Here is an 18,451-nt window from a genome sequence, read left to right as displayed (position 1 = left end):
CCTTAAAAATATGGAGGCATTATCTGTACGAGGAGAGATTTAAGGTGTTTTCTGATCACAAAAGTCTGAAATATCTGTTCTCGCAGAAAGACTTAAATTTGAGACAGAGAAAGTGGATGGAATTCTTAGAGGACTACGACTTTGAGTTGCATTATCACCCGTGGAAGGCCAATGTAGTGACCGATGCTTTGAGTAGAAAGTCCATGAGTAGGGTAGCGAATGTCGCCATCTGGGAATAGGAGATGTTAGGTGTTATCAGCGAGTTTATCTTGGTGAGTCTGTTGAGTTGGCTACCCTATTTACCACTATTGCATAGGCTACTTTGGTTAATCAGGTTATTGAGGCACAACGTCATGACTATGAGGTAGAGCTTATCCAAGGAAAGATCTTCAGTGGAAAAGTGAATGTTCATTCTGACTCGAATGTGAGATACATTTACCGCCTATTTGTGCCAAAGTCTTGTAGAGAATAAGTACTTAGAGAATTCCACCATTCACACCTTCCAGTACACCCGGGAGGCACGAAGATGTACCACGATCTTTGCCACCAATTTTGGTAGAGGGAGATGAAGAAAGACGTAGCTTTATTTGTTTCGAAATGTCTCACCTGTCAATAAGTGAAAGCCGAGCACCAACGACCAACGGGTTTGTTACAACCCTTGCCTATAGCCGAGTGGAAGTGAGAGCATGTCACGATGGACTTGTTATGGGTCTTCCGGTGACTCAATAGAGAAATGATGCCATGTGGGTAGTTGTTGACCGATTAGGCCTCGTTTGGGAACCAGGCCATTTAGCCAAAAAGCCAAAAAGTTACTAAAAAAGCCAAAAAGCCAACAACTCATACCAAAAAGTCAAAGATTCTCTTTTCTTTTACTTTTTGCACATCTTTTCGTAAAAAGCCAAAAAGTCATCCCAAACATACTAGTTTTTGTTAGCTCATATTTTAGCCAAATAGCCAAAAAGTTACTAAATTAGCATGTTCCCAAACGAGGCCTAAGTCTACACATTTCATTTCTATGCGCACGAGTGACTCGGTAGATTATTTGGCTAAATTGTATGTTAGGGACATAGTGCGACTTCACGGGGTCCCGATGACTATCATCTTAGATAGGGAACCACATTTCAAGGCTCAGTTATAGCAAAGCCTATAAAGTGCCTTAGACATTAAGTTGACTTTTAGCTCCGCTTATCATCCTCAGACTGACGAGCAGTCTGAGTACACTATTCAGATTTTAGAGGTCATGCTTCAAGCTTGCGTTTTCAACTTTAAGGGATCTTGGGAGCGACACTTGTCTTTGATAGAATTTGCCTACAATAATAGCTTCTAGGTGAGTATTGGAGTGGCACCTTTTGAGGCCCTGTATAGCCAACCGTGTAGATCACCTATGTGCTATAGGTGATGCACCTATGTTGGGTCCGAAGTTACTCCAAGATATGACAGAAAAAGTAGCACTTGTCCGTAAGATGTTGGTTTCAGCTCAAAGTTGTCAGGAGAGTTATGCCGACCAGAGGATGAGGTCCTTGTCTTTTGAGGTGGGGGATCATGTATTTCTTAAGATTTCGCTAAGATGGGGTTTGATGAGGTTCAAGAAGAATGGAAAGTTATCTTCGAGGTTTATTGGACCTTTCAAGATCGTAGAGCGAATTAGGGAGATAGCTTATCGTTTAACCTTATCGCCCTAACTTTTCAAGGTTCATGATGTGTTTCATATCTGTGCACTTCGAAAGTGTGAGACAAATCCTTCACATGTGCTAGATTGGACTGAGTTAGAGATAGATGAGGATGCCTCATACAAGGAGAGGCCAGTTCATGTGTTAGATACTCAAGAGCAAGTCTTGTGAGGCAAGACTATTTCATTGGTTAGTGTTATGGCGACACCACGGGGTTAAGGAGACAACTTGGGAATATGAGGCTGAAGTCTGTGAGAAGTATCCAAACATGTTTGTTGATATTTGAGTCTTTTGTACTTAATTTCATATTATGTCGTAACATACGAACATTGTGAATAGTTATGAGATTTGAGATTCATGTGTGTTAAGTTGGGTTGTTATATTTTCTAGATTGTTGAGCAGGAATTGTTGTTGTTGTTAATGAGATTGCATTATTGTTGTTGATTTAATTCAATTTCAGGAACGAAATTTCCTAAGAGGTGGAGGTTATAGCGATCCGGGTTAAGACCTGACCCTTTTGCAGTCTTTGGTTTGGAGTCTGGTATCTTTTGTTGTCATTATATATAATCTAGTCTTTATTGTTGGTTGGGAGTCAAATCTTGGATTGATTGATTGACTTTGGAACAAGTTGGAGTATTTCTAGGAAATTATGTCTGTTTATTCTTGGGTTCACCCGAGCAGTCTTTTCTTCGCTCGAGTGGTCTTTTTTTTTTCCCAGAATCTGTGTTTGCATACTGAACTTCTGGGAGTAGGCCATTCTTCGCTCAAGTGGTCTTTTCTTCGCTCGAGCGGTCTTTTACAGTCTGAACTTTTGAAAGGGGGTCATTCTTTGCTCGAGCGGTGTTTTGTTTACTCGAGCGATCTATTTTGTAGGGTTGATGTTCTAAGAGTTTGGTTTCTCCGCTCAAGCTATGTTTTGATTGCTCGAGCAACGTGTTGTGTCTGACACTCGAGGTGTTTTAGTCACTCGATCGGTCTATGCATATAAAGCTATGAGGAATATATCTCTTTCTCACATTTATGCTTTCTCTCTCTCAAAAAGCTGTCCAGACCCATTTTCTCTCTTTTATCTCTCTAGTTCTTGCACAAGTCTCCCTCTACACTCTAATCCGTGAGTCTCATGGTATACATGCTTTAGGATAAAATATAGAGCGCGGAAAGGTGATCATTTCAATCTAAAAAGTTTAGATTTTTGTCGCCCTCAATTTTGGGGTTGATCTTCCTTCTTCTTTCTTCTTTGAGATAGGGACTTCTTTAACATCTCTGCATGATTTTTAACCTAGTTATGTGCTCTTGACTATAGTAGTGTTTTGGGTTATTTGGGGTGGATTTGGTTTGATTTGGGTTTGGATTTAGGATTATAAAAGAGAAATTTTCTTAGAAATGATATTGGAATGGTTTAGTATTGAAAATTTGGGAAGTTTCTTTTAAAATATGAGATGTTGAAAAGAATATCTATTGGGGGGTATTTGGAAATCTTGGGGCATTCATGATTTTAATAAATGGTAACTGAATTGTTGAGATTTGAGGTGATATTGTAATAATAACTATTGCGTTGGAAATGGAGTTGAACATGTATTGTTACTCCAAGTATTGAAATTTTATATTTATATCTATCTCTTGAATTTATCTTTTGTATAGAGATATATGTTCTGGGCTATCGGTAGATGATAACTTTGACTGTTGTAGAAATTGCATAAGGACTAGGTTAACTAAAACCATTCACTCATGCATCCCTCATTGATATGTTTATACATTGAAAATGTATTATTTTTAAGGAAAATTGGTGAATACCTTAGAAAATCTTATTAGAAGGTGTGATGGTGGTTTATATTATGTTGGCATGTGTGTTCATGGTGAAAGTCCAGAAAATCGCGCGGTTAGGTGCCTATCGTTGCAGTTAGTACTACTAAAATGGCTTTGGTAGTGCTTGCATAACCTACTGGCAGACACGTACTTAGAGATTCCTAGTGTGTGTCCACTACCCTGTTTTCTACTTGAAAGTAATCGTTTATGAATTGGATTATAAACATGGCATTGCATTGTTTGAGAAGGAAAATGCATTGTTTTGGTAAATGGCATTCATGTGTATTCACCATATGACCTTGTTAAGTATCATATAGTGTGTTAATTTAAAATCTACTAGGCTTTAGCTCACCCTATGTGGAAGCCAACTTTCAAGTGCTGATGATATGCCTCCACCAAAGAATTAGCTTGGGAGTTTCTTGGAGATAAATGCTCATTTATTTTTGTGTGTAAATATCTGTTGTACAAGCCTAAGGCTTTTAATTGTATTGGACTTGACCCACTTTTGTTGTAACCAAGTATTGTCTTGGAAATATGTAGCCATTAGGGTATGAACTTCTCTTTTCTTCTTTTGTTCTATGTATATCCATCACATGCTATAGATTCATAACTTAGAGTTAATGAATGTATTAATGCATGTGACGTCATCCATATACTACATTAAAAGTATTAATGAAAGATAGAATGTTCTGATAATATTGTCTTCAATGAATGATTGAATGTTATGAGCTTCTGTATATCTGCTGAGTATTACAAGGGTATATGTTGAGAGTTATAAATGTATCTATTGTTATTATTTCAGAGCATTACAGTTACTCTAACACAACACACTGCTGCCCGATTGTTGGGTTAAAAACCAAGATTCCCTAAGATAATAAAGTTCACTAAAGTGTAATGGAAAATGCTTCGGACCCCCAGTGGAGGTGTTGGGGGTCGGCTGTGATTGGCCCAAAAAAACTATTTTTCTTTCTTCTTTTTTTTCAGCCAATGAGAGGCTGACACGTCACTGGGGATGCCACTAGAGATCGGAAGCATTGTTGAAAGTGTAATACACCCCGAAACGAGAGTAAGCTCAAAACAAAATGATAGAAAGGGTCGGGTCTTGACTCGGACCACTATAATTGTTTTATCCTATATATTTTTAGGATTGACACTTGTAGCAATTGTATTTTTTTTTTTTTCTTTTTCCAATAACTATTCCCAATCCAAAAAAAAAAAAGATACTTGTCTTTCCTTTTACATGATCTCTTGTGCTATAAATCCTGTCACCATTGTCCTAATTTCATGCTTATGAAAGCATCTATCATGTAATACCCTAATTTGATAATGCATATAAGAGGCACTGAAAATTAATCATCTAGGGCATGGTTTTAAAAACCAGATCGGACCGGCCGGTTCAACCGGTTGAACCGGTGACCGGATGGGGTTCCGGTCCGGTCAACCCCCTTAAACCGGCCAACTGTAAAAACCGGCCTATTTTTTGAAAACCGGTGAACCCACCGGTTAGACCGGTGAACCGGTCGACCCGGTCACGGGTTGATCGAACCGGTCCGGTTTCAAATTTATTTTTTTTTAAAATTTTTTCTTTGTTTTTTTTTATTTTCTTTCTTTCTTATTTTATATATATATATATATATATATATAAAATATAAGAATATAAGAAAATTTTAATTTGAAACTCTTTTTCAAGGGTCTCCTCTTGTGAGGAATCCCATTAAGAGTTTGATGAAATTATTGTGAAAGTCTTCACCTATTTATAAGAAAAAAACTCTTTCAAAAAAACTCAAGAAATCCATGTGGGATTCAATCAAATGTATTGGAGGGAATATTGAAATTTTGATATCCCTCCAAAATTTTTGTTTTCCTTTCAATCAAATTATTTGAATTAAAATCATATGGAGGGACTATTAAATATTTGATTTCATCTTCCAAAATTGAAATTAATAATATTTTAAAATATATTATTATATTTTTCAGTAAAAAAAATATTAGGACAAATATTTAAGATAATTTAATATTTTTAATATTTTTAATATTTTTAATTTATAATTTTATTACTTGTATTTTTATTTAAATATAATTTTAATATATTTATTACGTCACGGTTCGATTCCGGTTCAACCCGACGGTTGAACCGGTGACCCGTCCACCCGATGCCTTTCCGGTTCGTTCACCGGTCCGGTTTTTAAAATATTGATCTAGGGTTTGTTCAACAAATTGATAATTAAGGAATTTCAACAACAATGTTAATGATAAAAAATTGTCAATTAGGGCGGCACCACAGAAGCTACTCATGAGAGTGTGAACTTGTTCTAGCTTTTATTTATTTATTTTTAATTTTCAACATGTTATAATACCATCTTTGATAAAAATCTAATGGTGTTGATTGAACAGCCACCTCTTCTAGATTCAAATAATCATGATTTATAGGTAAAACTAGTGGGAATCTTGAGATATATTATCATAATTAGGAACTTTTAGTATACTTGGTGGACAATACAAAATAGGTTAAGTAATGCAATCCCATATAAATCATGTGTGTTTTATAAAAATGTCATGGGACTCAAGTCTCATGGGGTTACAAATCTTCTGGAAGGGTGGGATTTTCAATCCCATGAGGGGTTTCTATTCACAACCCAATCTTATTGGACTGGAGATGAAAATATCATTTTACTTTTAGTTGATAAAAATAATGAAGTTATTTTTTATATATTTAAGTTTTTTACATAAATTTATAAATTCAATTTCAACTAATCAATATATTATACTAATGCATAAATAAATATAATTTATTTTACATTTCCAACCTAAAGAATCCATCACTTGATATAACTCCAACCAGAACATGGCTAGTTACCTTTTCTAGATTCATCAAGTGGCAAAGTCTCACTTCACATGATCAGGGGTTACTGCTTTGACGTCTGTGGGACTCGTTTTGAGTCCTTTTTGTTTATATATATATAAATTAATAATTATTAATTATTAATTATTAAATTAATATTCACGGGTGTTTGTTTTAAAAGGATTGGGCATGGGATTAGATTATTACGATATTTGTTTCAAAAGTTTTGCTCCGGACTATTAGTCTCATATTTGTGGGACTGTGGTATCCCATGGGGGGTGGGATAGAAACCATGAGATAACTTATCCCATGGGATTAATTAATAAAATTATATTTTTGCCCTCTCGTATTTAATTATGTATTATATTTAGTAAAATTTAAATGTCTTAATTTAAAAATAAAATAATTTTATTTAATTTTTATTCTTGTTTTAATTATTTAATTTTAAAATAATTTTTTATAAATATTTTATTGATGTTTTATTTTAAAATTTTGTTTATATTTTATTTAATTTCATTATTTAAATTTTAATAGATGTTTTATTTTATTTCATTATTTAATTATTATTATTATTTAAAATAAATTTATTTAAAATTTAAATTAAAAAATAACATATATTTTTATTGATATTTAATTTATTTAATTTTTAAAAATAAATTTATTTAATTGTGCAAAAAATAAAATAAAATAAATTTTTATTAATTTAGCTAAAAATAATTAAAATATTAAAGCTATGTTTAATATTGCTATTACTTGGTAAATAATTAAAAAGGGTAAAATAGTCATTTGAGTATTTATCATTCTCCATAATATCCCAAACAAGCATTGGATTCACTAAAAATAGTACAATCCAGACATCTAATCACATGGCTAAACAAACATAGGATACAAATCTAGTCCAACCAAATAGTCCGGAGACAATGTATCACACGACTAATAGTCCGATAGATTAGTCCGATAGATTACAATCCCCCTTACCCAACCCGTCCAAACAAACACAACCATAGAGGATAACCTCATCACCCTTTACAAAAGGTTAAGTGTTTACCCATTTAATTCAATTCTCCTAAGTCACCACCCTTTACAAAGGGCTAAGTGTTTACCTCTTTAATTCAACTCTTATGTGGAGAATTGAATCCAAGACATCCTCTTAGGAACTAAACTCTTAGGAAAGTTATGGTGGCCAATTAGATTAGGCTATTTTGATGATTTGAATTATTCATATTATAAAAGTTATCAATTAAATCATTCATAAAATAAATCAAATTTATCGGATATTTGTAACCCTATAATAAGATCACATATTTTTGTAAAAACATAAACGGCTATCATAATTTTAATAATATGTTTGAAAATAATCAAATCCAATCATGAGATTACGAATACCTAATTAACTTAATTTTTTACATAAATAATACATTCAATGAACTCTATGATACAAGCAGTTTAATTTATCCCAGACTCAGAACAATCTTTCACATGTGCAGTGGTGAGAGTGAGAGCAACAAACGCAGCTAGGCAAAGTCATTTATTTAGGGTAAATTGAGGTTTACAAAAGTACAGTCTAAACCTCACAGTTTTGTGTAATTGTACTCATCTCCCTTACAAAGAAAATTATTATAATATATTAACAATATTAAGGGGTGATTTTAGATGTTCTAAATAAGTATACTTTTTTATTTTTTATTAAAAAAAATATGTAAAAAATTAGAGAAAGTTGATAGAAAAATAAAGAGGAGATATTGATTGATGTGACTTAAATGAGTGTATGCATAAAAAAAATACAGGCCTTGTTTGGTTTGTGTTTCCCAAAAATTTTTGAGAAAAATTCTCTACAAATAAGTTTTCAAAAGTAATCAAACCAAACAAATTTTCCTAAAAAAATTTCCCAAAACTTGTTTGGTTTACAAGTTTTCCAAACAAATCTCTCTCTCATACACATCAAATCAATCACTTTTTTCAAAACTCTCTCTCAAAATAATTTTCCAAAATATCTTTTGAAAAAAATCAAACCAAATAACTTTTCGTACTTTTTATCTCTAAAACTCATCTCCCAAACTCAAACCACTTTTTTCGTGCATGCCAAACACCTACTAAAGTTTAATAATTAAATTGCTCTGTTACCTTTGCATTTTTATTTGTCCAAAAACCACCTTTGTATCAAAAGTAACTACTAGTTAATATCTCAAAAAACAAAAAATGGAAATAAACAAGTTGGGTTAAATACTAAGTTATTTTGTCTTACTTTTTAATTTTTAAATTTGTTTAAAATAATTAGAATGAAAAAAGAAATTAGTTTTTTTATTAAACAGAAAGTGACACTGGTAAAATATTTAACAAAAGGGCAAAATATTAAATTTAAAAAGAAGCCGATGCAGTTATCTCAACATTGTGACACACATTAATTTCGGAACCTTCCTGTGGTGTGAAAGAGTTGTAATGTCATATGTATTATATTATATTTCTTTCTTAAAAATAAAAAGTTTTACCTGTAGGTTTTAACACGTACATTTATTATTGGGTAAATTATACTAATAGTTTCTATAGTTTGGGTTTTGTGTTACTTTGGTCATTGAATTTTTAATTGTGATACATTTGATCTTGAATTTTGAATCTTGTTCCAAAGAAGGACAATTAAAGATACTATTGCTTAATTTCAAGGATAAAGTTGTTAATTTGATAAAATATAAACTAATTTGACAAAAATAAATATTAAAAAAATATTTTTAAATTTTTAAAAATTATTTCTACCCACTAAAGATAAAATTATGTAAAATTGATAAATCTTTTAGACATTTATTTTTTTTTTTTTTTTACCAAATTAATTTTTATTATGTGTTTGGATGATGATCATGTAATGGGTAGTTGTTTTTATTTTCATTAAATTAATTTCTATTTTTCCAATAGTCAAATATGGCGATAACTTTGATATCATTATTAAACCAATCCATTAAATCAAAAAATCCAAAACTAAAAACATTTCATATATTAAATATATATTAAAATCCTAACAATCACCCATTACATAATCATCATCTAAATACATAATAAAATTAATTTAGTAAAAAATAAATAAATTAATAAATGTCTAAAAGATTTATCAATTTTACATAATTTTATCTTTGGTGGGTAGAAATGATTTTTAAAATTTAAAAATATTTTTTTAACATTTATTTTTGTCAAATTAGTTTATATTTTATCAAATTGACAATTTTGCCCTTGAAATTAAGCAATGGTATTTTCAATTGTCCTTATTTGGAGCAAGATTCAAAATTCAAAATCAAATGTGTCACAATTGAAAAGTCAGAAATCAAAGTGGCACGAGTCCCAAACTATAGGGACTGTTAGTGTAATTCGCCATTTATCATTCAATAGGTCTTACAAGTATTAATGACGTTTTTTATTAAATATTATTAAAAAAGTCGCTAATTATTAATTTTTAACAATAGTTTGAAAATTGTCAAAAAAAAGTAATTGTTAATTTTTAACAACAGTTTGAAAAATGTCACTAATTATAAGCTTTAGTGATAGTTTAAAAAAATCGTCACAAAAAATGTTACTAATTTTCAACTTTCAAAGACAATTTAAAATATTTGTCACAGAAAAAGTCACTAATCATAAATTTTAGCGACAATTTATAAAAATCGTGATAAAAAAAAATCACTAATTATCAATTTTTAGCGACATTTAAAAAAGCTTCACAAAAAATTAGTTTTGGCGACAATTTCACTAGGACCTATTTTTAATAGGACTTGATGAAAATTAAGTCCAAATATTATGACCTATTGGTGGTTTTCCCAAATAATAATCTCATTATTCATTTTCATCATATTTATAATTTGGGTCAGGCTTGTTTGAAATCCACTTTGTAGACTGGACGGTGCTGTTGGGCCCGTGGAGTGCACCACGGGTCCTGTTTCGATAATTTGAAATCGTTCAATTTGTAGAACTCGTTAAGTACTTTATTTTTATACAAAATTATATTGATCAGATATCGATAGCTACTTGATCGAATTAGATTTTTGTCGACAATTTATTTTGCTAAAAATTTGATCCAATCAAGAAACTATACATATCCGATCAACGTGATTTTTTGAAATGATAAAGTACTCAACGAGTGCTACACATTGAACGATTCAGATTATCGAAACAAGACCCGTGATGAATGCCTACTAGCCCAACAACAGTACACTCCAATCCAATCTTGAACTGGAGAGAAGCTTGACTCTTATAATTTTACCCAACTTAGGGATTATTTAAGATGATCCAAATAAGTATATATTTTTATTTTCTATAAAAAGATGTACAAAAAAATAGAAAAATAATATAACTTAAATAAATATACTTATTTAAATAAATACACTTATTTAATTTAGAAAAATGCTTGGGAGCACTAATTAGTGCTCCCACTAATTAGGTGGCAGTGGGTCCCGCCATTAATGATGTGATATTTTGGTCTTGGAGTTGTGTTTTTTTTTTTTCTTTTTTAATGCATTAGTGCTATTAGTGGTGGTGTTTTTAGTGGGATGAATCATTGTTGTTTAATTTATGTTAGATACTACCTTAATTCAGCAAACAAAACAACGGCCTGGTGTGTGGCGGTGAGTGACCATGGATGGCCCAGACAACTTGATATTTTTAATGCTTTGGCAAAATATTTAATACGTATGATTGAATTTCATTGCGATTTTGAATTTTAGCTCGATCGGGCCATTAATAAAATATTAATTTTAATTTTCTATTTAGTTACAAAATATATTAAAAAATAATAAAAAGATAATATATATATATATATATATAATTATTTTTAACTCTTAAATCAATTGAATTATATTAACGTTTTAAATTCAAATAATTATTAAAAATATCTAAATAATTTAATATTCATTCAAATAATAACAAAAACAACAACAACAACAATAATGCACATATATGGAGTTAAGTGGATATCAGATTTGAAATTTAATTTTTTTTTTTTAGGATTAGACTTGTAATAGCTATATTATTTTTTATTTTTTATTTTTTATTTTTTTTATTTTACTAAAATCTATTGTTGGGTCATTTTTTAGTGAAAAGAACTGTCTAAATTTTTTTAATATCTAAAGCCCCTAAATAACAGGCACATCTTTCGTGAAGGACAAAAGGATTTGTTTCCATATTTTCATAGATAACATTGTCCTTCAATATATATGTGTGGGGATATATTTTCTGAGTACCAATACGTGGCCAAAGTGACGCCGACGTGTCAGCCGAGGTGCCACATGTCCTGGTTGTTATGCCGAGGTCATCTCGGATAGGCCGAGGTTACCTCCGAAGATATCGGAATCCAAGATAAGCGGATGAGGGGCAAGAGTCCTAGAATGAGAGATGACTTCAGTTTGTATTAAGATAAGACTCTTAGAGAGTTTATCCTAATCTTACTGGGAGTCCAAGATTGGCAGTAATCTTGAGTCCATAGAAGTTAGGCTTCTATTGGGACTAGGTTTATGTTGGCTATAAAAGAGAGGCACCCCCATAGGTCTAAGGTATACTTTTGATACTCAAGCTTGTGAGTTTAGCACTTGATTTATCTTTGAGAGATATACTGACTTGATCGTCGGAGTGCCCCCGGGTGGACGAACCACTGCCGAACTATTCTCTTTCTGTTGCAGGTCAGCCAGGTGCCATCTATTCTGTCAGTGCTCTCCAGCTGGTTACTAAGCGGGCAGTGTGGTCAGAAAATCACCCACACAATTTGGCGCCGTCTGTGGGAAAGAAAGGAGAATAGATGGCCATCATCGTACAAGATCAACGTAGCGGAAACGATGAGTTTAGCAAAGATGGAGAATGTGTCGACATAAACAGAATGAAGACCCTTCCAGAAGGGACGCAAAGACAGGGGCATAAGCGCTCCCAAGAAGATGACATCCAAGTATAGAAGAGCTCAGCCTAAGTGAGCAAATCCCGGATCCCAAATCCCAGAAGACATGATCTCGGCCTAGATGAATAGGTCCGAGAAGAGAAGAGCTCAACCTGAGTGAGCAGATCCAAGATTCCAGAAGACAAGAGCTCGGCACTTAAATCCGAGAAGAGAAGAGTTCAGTGAGCAAAATCTCAGATCCTAGAAGATAAAAAAGAAACACACAATTAGGGGGCAGAGAGAAGACAAAGATGTTTAACACTTGTTAAAATTTGTGGACAATTTACAAGTTGAAGTTAAACCAAAATCATTGTTTAACACTTGTTGAAATTTGTGGACAATTTACAAGTTGAAGTTAAACCAAAATCATTATTTAACACTTGTTGAAATTCTGTGTGAATTTACAAGTTGAAGTTAAACCGAGATGATGTTTAACACTTGTTGAAATTTGTGAACAATTTATAAGTTGAAGTTAAACCGAAATCATTGTTTAACACTTGTTGAAATTTGTGGACAATTTACAAGTTGAAGTTAAACCGAGATCATTGTTTAACACTTATTGAAATTTGTGGACAATTTACAAGTTGAAGTTAAATCGAAATCATTATTTAACACTTGTTGAAATTCTGTGTGAATTTACAAGTTGAAGTTAAACCGAGATGATGTTTAACACTTGTTGAAATTCTGTGTGAATTTACAAGTTGAAGTTAAAACGATGTCATATTTAACACTTATTGAAATTCTGTGTGAATTTACAAGTTGAAGTTAAAACAAGGTCATATTTAACACTTGTTAAAATTCTGTGTGATTTACAAGTTGAAGTTAAACCGAGATGATTTTTAACACTTGTTGAAATTCTGTGTGAATTTACAAGTTGAAGTTAAACCGAGATGATGTTTAACACTTGTTGAAAACCGAGATGATGTTTTGTTGAAATTCTGTGTGATACTCTCCACCTACTTCACCCACTTAAACCTACTCCACTAAACCTAACCCACTACACCACTACCACCTCACCTACTCCACTAAACCTAACCCACTACACCACTACCACCTCACCTACTCCACTAAACCTAACCCACTACACCACTACCACCTCCACTTCACCTACTCCTTACCTACTACACACTCACCCTCTTCTATATATAGGAATCATGAATCATTGTAATAGAAATCAATATATCAATCAATAATAATACATACAATTTATTCTCTCTCTTTCTCTATACATTATTTCTTACATGGTATCAGAGCTGGTTTAAAACCTAGTATTTTCGCTTCCCCGGCGGGCGGCAACCTCACCTTAGCCGCCCGCCGGACCTCAACCTATTCCGCTGATAAAATCAACAAAGATTTGTGCAACTGTAGTCATGTGTGAGGCTGATGGAGAAGAATTCTTCACCTCATATGACGAGACAGTCTGGAACTGGAAACACTGCAACATTCTGCTCTGGAATTCTACAGCAGCTAGATTATAGCTTGGTTGAGTGCCAAGCTTTGGTTCTTCCACCCACTCTTGAACTTGCCCAGCAAAGTGTGAAGGTTCATGCTTGTGTTGGAGGGACTAGTGTGCGCGAAGATCAGCGCATTCTCTCCAGTGGGGTTCATGTTGTTGTTGGTACTCCTGGTCGTGTGTTTGACATGTTGCGGAGACAATCACTTCGCCATGTTTACATCAAAATGTTTGTCTTGGATGAAGCTGATGAAATGCTGTCACGAGGTTTTTAAAAATCAGATCTATGATATTTTCCAGTTGCTGCCACCCAAAATCCAGGTTGGGGTGTTCTCAGTTGCTGCCACCCAAAATCCAGGTTGGGGTGTTCTCTGCCACAATGCCACCAGAGGCTCTTGAAATCACCAGGAAATTCATGAATAAGCCTGGAAAGAGAAAAAACTCATGCTAGGATTTGCGAAGTGATTCGCTGCAGGAATTTTGGCTTTGGATGAAACCCTTACCATACTCCACTCATTCTCTCCAACTGTTCTAACTTTTTATTTTTATTATTATTATTATTATATCAAATAATCAATGCACTCATGTTCCCCACTAACAGTGTCCACTTTTGACCCAAACCATTTTCAATCCATCATTTCTCCTTCACCTTTTGCACCCCACTCACCGACTCTCTCTCCACTTTATCACATGGGTTTGTCCCTCTCTCTTCTCCATTTGATTTCAAAAATCACTTATTTTTATTTATTTTTTCCAAGTCACTTTTCCTCTTTTTTAAATACCCCACTTTATTTTGAAACAATCGCACTGATGTTTTTCATATAATCCATCTATAAATATTTTTTTATCTATTTTCTTTCTCCCTTGTTTTCTTTCATTTTATTTTTATTTTTTCAACAAAACACTCCCAAAAACCAAAAAAAAAAAACAACATTTTACAAACTTGTCATTTCTTCATGCCGGGGATCAACCCCGATCAGCATTTTACACCATAAAAAAAAAATAAAAATAAATAAAAATAAAAAAACACAAAACAAAACAAAACACAACCAACACAAATCGGAACAGTGGGATTTTTCTTCTCGCCTATTCTGCCGGTCTTTTCTTCTTGCCACCGTCTTGGGCGGCCCTTGCCGGTGTTGCCTCCGTGTTTCCTTGTCCACCGAGCACGTTCACTCCCCCATACTCCTCCACTGCAGCATATGGAGGACCTCCAAATCGGAACATCACGGTGGCCTTCCGCTTCAGCTCCTTATTTTCTGTCTTTAGCACACTTATCTCTGCTCGCGCATCCTTATACATGCGTTGGAGCAGAGCCAGCTGGGAGTTTAACTGTTGCACCTCATTTGTCCTGCTCTGCAGCCGGTGCGACAAGTTTGTGACCGCCGTCATGGTTTCCACACATGACTTCAGAGTATACTGATTGGCCTCAATATCAGTTTGCACCGTCATTTTTTGCTCCACCGACCGCATCGGAAAGTTCAATGGAGCAAAACCAGAGGTGTTTGGTTGAGGTTCACTGGCCATCGCACCAGTTATTTCTCTTGTGGACTCGTTCAGTTCTGGAAAGAGCGTGAGCAGACCACGGGAAGAGGAGGCCATGTTCTGGGTAGCTGGACGGGAAGAAGAGGCCATGTTGCTGAGTGTTTCAGAGACGGGTTGGTTACAGAGTATTACAGAGTTTCTCAGCAAAGGAAGAGTTTGTTTCAGAGGATTTTCAGAAGTTTTTTGTCTGCCTCAGCCTCAGCCTCCGTCTTGGTTAAATAGCCGAGGCAGCCACGCGCATCGCGCGCCTCTTGCCACCAGACGACAAAACGGGCGCGCAAGCCAAGGCGCCCACGTGCCTCGCCATCATGTCCGGCACACCTTTTGATGAATTGGGCACGCCTTTTGATGGCACGCCTTTTGACAAAATTGGGCACACCTTTTGAGGGTGCAACTTCTACAACGGTCCGACATGACCCTATAAACTGTCCCGACATTAATTCCGGTTAACTCCTTTATGGGTCCGACAAGACTCTGTAAACTGTCCCGACATAGATTCCGGTTAGTTTCTACAAGGGTCCGACAAGACTCTGTAAACTGTCCCGACATAGATTCCGGTTAGTTTTTACAAGGGTCCGACAAGACTCTGTAAACTGTCCCGACATTGATTCCGGTTAGTTTCTACAAGGGTCTGACAAGACTCTGTAAACTGTCCCGACATTGATTCCGGTTAGTTTCTACAAGGGTCCAGCAAGACTCCGTAAACTGTCACAACAACTGTCACCACATTGTCTGCTACAACGGTCCGACATGACCCCATAAACTGTCTTCTACAACGGTCCGACATGACCCCATAAACTGTCTTCTACAGCGGTCTGACACCGCCATCCAGTGTCCTCTACACCATTATGACACCACCATACAGTGTCTTCACCAATGGTCTGACACGACCATACAGTGTCACCTATCCTCTTTTATTTTTATGTATTTTCTTGTTTTGTTACTCTCTCCAAACTCAAGTTGGTTAGTTCCTATCCCCCTTGAGTTTGCGGGGGGCTGTTAAAATCCACCTACTCTCCACCTACTTCACCCACTTAAACCTACTCCACTAAACCTAACCCACTACACCACTACCACCTCACCTACTCCACTAAACCTAACCCACTACACCACTACCACCTCACCTACTCCACTAAACCTAACCCACTACACCACTACCACCTCCACTTCACCTACTCCTTACCTACTACACACTCACCCTCTTCTATATATAGGAATCATGAATCATTGTAATAGAAATCAATATATCAATCAATAATAATACATACAATTTATTCTCTCTCTTTCTCTATACATTATTTCTTACAATTTACAAATTGAAGTTAAACCGATGTGATATTTAACACTTGTTGAAATTCTGTGTGAATTTACAAGTTATAATTAAACCGAGGTCGTATCGAAAGGAAGATGGTTTAACACTTGTTGAAATTTTGAGAAAAATTTACAAACTGAAATTAAGCCGAGGTTATAATAAAGGATGATGGTTAAAACACTTGTTGAAATTTTTGAGACAAATTTACAAGTTAAAGTCAAGCACAAGCAATATCTGCGTACTTACCGAGACTACCAGGTTGTCAAAACTTGAAATATGGAAAACTGAAGTCTTGATAAAAGACATTAAGAAAGTGACAAGTCCTAAGCAACACTTGTGAAAATATTTGTTACAATATTTTCAAGTGTTAGGACAAGGCCGAGATGAGCAAGATTAGAAGTTGTGACAGAGGTATTTTACCCGAAGAGATTGCACAGTCAAGGTGTACTTTGAAGACATGCAAATTATTCTAAGTGTAGAATCATACAAGAGCAGAAAAAAGAAGATATTCATTCAAAGAAGAACTTAGAGAAATGCATTTAAAGAAAAAAGAAGGCACTTCGGCCTGAACATTGAAAAATAAATTATTCAGGCTATAAAAATGGCACATCGGCCGGATTAAAAGCATACAAAGAAGGACAAAGTACAAGGTACAAGGTACAAAAGAAGGAAACAAAACTTCTCGGCATCAATGGCAGGATATAGAAGACAGTTGGGAAGACTTCTCAGCAACCTTCTCGGCCTCGAGCTCAGCATCAATCTCCCGAACAGTTTGATCAAAGCTCTTCTCGGTGATTGGCACCTCGGAGTTTGAAGGCAAGGATTGAAAGCAAGAATCTGGAGAAAGACACAGAAAACAGAAACAAGAATGTAATTCGTAATCAAAAATGGTGATGAAGCTATCAGGAAATCAAGACAGAAAGATTGCACAGGTGTGTCAAGCCAAGAATAGTGGCAGAAATCAACAGATATGTGAACAGTGTGTATTCAAGAAAATGATTTGGAAACAACGGGTAAAACAGCAATGGTGATTAACAATGAAGCAGAGCTTCTTGGAAAGCAACAAAGAAATAAAACCAGGAGGAATAGTGGCTTACCAGAAAGAGGGAAGTCGGAATGAGAATTGCCGAAGTCTGACGACGGATGCGAAAATGACAAAATGACGTAAGCTTCACCGGAGGAGAGGAACGAAAACAGGTGCAGAGCTTGAAAGCTTGGAACAATAACGGACTTAAGCAAAAGAACTAGAAAGAGAAAAGCCAGAGGATTGAATGAAAAAAGAGAAAAATCAGAGTCAAGAAGACGACAAAGTTCAAGAATAAAGCTAAGTGCACAGGCACTAAGTTAGTATGTGAAGAACAAGAAAGTAATAACCCAGACACGATACTAGCAACAGAAAGCGGATATGGCAAGAACAGTGCCAGGCGTTCAAACAATTCAAAACTTGAAAACAGACGAAAATAGAAGACAACAGAGGGCAAGTAAACGGATTCAGAAGAGTTATGAAAGATTGAGCTTAATAAAAGAGTTTATGAACCTACCAAGAGAAATGAACGCCGATATGAAGATCGCCGGAGTCAAATAGATGACTGGAAGTCGGGAACCCACCGAAGAATGTGAGTGGAGCAGTTGCAAAGCTCTTGGAGTTTACGAATTAATGGAACAAGAACCTCGGCTATGAGGTCTGATCTCGAGCAACTTGGAAAGCATGAAGCTTGATACTTGATGGAAGTGGACAGTAAAGTCTAGGGAACTTTGAGGTCGGCGAGTTTGATCTCGGACAGAGGGGCATAGATGAACGAACAGTGTAGGTTCCATCACCTCAGAATGCCGAGGTAATAGAACCTAGGGGGCAGTTGTAGGGATATATTTTCTGAGTACCAACACGTGGCCAAAGTGACACCGACGTGTCAGCCGAGGTGCC

General features: G+C 34.9%; 1 long non-coding RNA gene across 1 annotated transcript; it reads left to right on the top strand.

The window, feature by feature from the left end:
- Positions 1-13,168: 13,168 nt before the first annotated feature.
- LOC145797333 (uncharacterized) lies at positions 13,169-16,497 on the top strand. The gene is made up of 2 exons (XR_014338742.1): positions 13,169-13,991; positions 14,029-16,497. It is a non-coding gene; the product is annotated as an uncharacterized LOC145797333 (long non-coding RNA).
- The last annotated feature ends 1,954 nt before the right edge of the window (positions 16,498-18,451 follow it).

Source organism: Camellia sinensis, chromosome 1, assembly GCF_055761805.1.
Source record: "Camellia sinensis isolate YWXY chromosome 1, ASM5576180v1, whole genome shotgun sequence".
NCBI classification, from domain to species: domain Eukaryota; kingdom Viridiplantae; phylum Streptophyta; class Magnoliopsida; order Ericales; family Theaceae; genus Camellia; species Camellia sinensis.
This window is presented reverse-complemented; position numbering and strand designations above follow the sequence as displayed.